Source organism: Triticum aestivum, chromosome 7A, assembly GCF_018294505.1.
Source record: "Triticum aestivum cultivar Chinese Spring chromosome 7A, IWGSC CS RefSeq v2.1, whole genome shotgun sequence".
Lineage (NCBI taxonomy): Eukaryota > Viridiplantae > Streptophyta > Magnoliopsida > Poales > Poaceae > Triticum > Triticum aestivum.
In genome coordinates, this window is record NC_057812.1 from 123,863,549 (window position 1) to 123,866,052 (window position 2,504).

General features: G+C 48.8%; 1 pseudogene; it reads left to right on the forward strand.

Annotated features, from left to right (window-relative positions):
* The first annotated feature begins 211 nt into the window (after positions 1 to 211).
* LOC123150238 (uncharacterized) lies at positions 212 to 1,632 on the forward strand (annotated as a pseudogene).
* Positions 1,633 to 2,504: the final 872 nt, after the last annotated feature.

Consider the following 2,504-nt stretch of genomic DNA (forward strand, 5'->3'; position numbering starts at 1 on the left):
CTAATGAGCATGTCAGGAGACCCAGGCCAGGCTACTATTTGATGGGGCAGGACACGAACCAAACATCTTCCACGCTACTCTCAGGCAGGCTTCAGGCCAGGCAATTTTTTGTGTGGACTCCAACCAAACTAGTCCTTAAACCCAGGCCCACGCGTCATCCCAACAAAAGCCGAGCGGCCAAACCCCCCACTCTCCCCGGACGAGACACGCCTGCTGCAAGGCCAACACAAGAACCACACTATGCCGGCGCACGGGGCACTGGCTTCCGTCCGCCACCACCCTCTCCTCTCCTGACCGCGAGGCACTGCTCGTCGTGGACGCGAGTGGGGAGAGCAATGCCAATCGCGCTGGAGAGTGACGTCCTGTTTGACCGCGGGGTGCCGGCGGCGTGCGCCTGGTCCTCTTCGGCTGGGCGGGGCAGCAGCAGCCAGGCGGAGGCGGTGCACCTCGGTGAGTCGGAGGAGAGCGAGGCGGAGGTGCAGAGCTCGCTCAGAGGCCCCTTCGACACCATGGACGCGCTCCAGGAAGCCCTGCCCCTCAGGCCAGCCACCCAATCCGCGCAAAGGTCGCGCCTTCGTCGGCCTTCTTGCGCCGTAATCTTACTTCCACAAGTTTATTTTGGGGATTCGTTCATGCTTGGATCGTTTGGAATTTGGAAATCATTGCATTGGACTTTTACGATTCATCTGATGCTATGGAGCAGTGCAGGGTGCGTCATTGAAGTGGAATTTCGGGTGTTTTAGTAGTAGAGTGAAAATTTGTGGGAGAAGTAGTTGTGTCAGACCGGATCTGTTATGAAATATGGGGATTTCCTGGGTGATCAGAGCCTTCTGAAGCCATGAGACGATGGGGTATTTGGTATGTACTGTTATATGGGTACAATACTCCAATGCGCATGTTTTTTTAGGAAGTTCAATTCCAACAGACAAACCTTCTGAGCTTAAGAGTTGAGTTGTTTTAGGAAGTCCAGTTCTTCATCTATTTGATCGGTGGAAGGGCTTTGCAATGTAATCATCTGTGGCATTGGACGATCTTTAAGAAAAAAAATCAATTATTGGTAGTCAGTATGGGGAACTTGTTATTTCTTCTTGGTATTTACTTGTCTTGCACAGAGAATTCATCTTAAATATTATGGGGTGACCTGCTTTAATTTCTATTTAATAATATAGGAGAGAGGCGTCCAAAATCAATAATACGAAGTCTAGTTCTTTGGCAAATGCCGCTGATGTTGTGCTCTCACCTCAATCATCAAATGGCCTTGCTACTCTTGAAAAACCCTCCCTAAGAAACGCAAGGGCCCTCTTCCATTTAGTATCGACCAGGATGAGTCGCGGAGCAAAGAGCTGAGCCCTGTTGGAGATATATATCAACAACAGTGCAGGGCGCCATCGTCTCTGGCTGCCGCAAGCAGTTCACCATGCAAGAGTAGGAGCGAATATGAGCATGGGTGCTGTAAGCCTGTAACGACATGCCTTGCCATAGCCTGCAGAGAAAATCCAGTGACATGAGTGCCTTTTCTTCTCCAGCTGCTGGCCTTCAAACTCATTCATCTTAGTTTCAATGGTTGGTCACCAAGACGTGGGGGCGTCAACTGATGTGATTTCTCCCAGGACAAAGCGCAGGAAGAATTAGCAATAAGGTGCATCTGTATTTTCACCTTCAACAACTGGTGTCCATTTTAGACTGCGGAACCAGTGAGAGTAACTCCAACAGCCCCCTTATCTTTAAATTAACCGCAGTTTGCAGGAAGTTGAAACCAAAACCCTCTCCAATAGTTTTGTAAACCGGCCTTAACTTTAGAGAATCCCGTAAGGCGACTGATAGGCGCCGGCACACCGGCGCAACGGTTCGGCCGGTCGCATCTGATACGTTAGTTTGTCTTTTTGCCCACCTGTCAGATCAGCCTTTGCATCGTTTTTTTGCTCAACAAAAATTGCATCCAGCTGTTTGTCCTGGACACCCGCCATGAACGCTACGAGGCTTGCCTTCAAGCATCACCAGCTCGCCGCGGGTCGCGCCGTCCTCACCTGTGACGTCCGGGTAATTAAGCTACAGTAAAACTCTCCTAATGATGCCATATCATTTTTGATTACTGTTGCTAAACCTTCGTTAGTTCAAACCAATTCAAAAATCAATTCAAAAAATCGCAAACAACAAAAGTTTTCAAAAGTTAAAATAAAAATGTCCGCGCAGTGCCATAAATTGCATATTTAATTATGGCGTAATAAACACATTTTTATAAAGTACCTAAGAATTTTAAAATAGATTAAAACAAAGAAGGAAATAAAAGAAAGAAAGGAAATACAAAAGAGAAAAACAAACATAAAAAAGGAAAAGAAAACCCCCGGGGCTCCGGCCCAGCAGGCCACCGGCCTAACTGGGCCACGACCCATCAGGCCAGCCCACCCCGCACCCATAAACCCCCCCACTCCCTCAGTACCCACCAACACTCCCCACTCCTCCCCGAAAATATCTCCTCCCCCCTCTTCCTCGATTTGGATCGG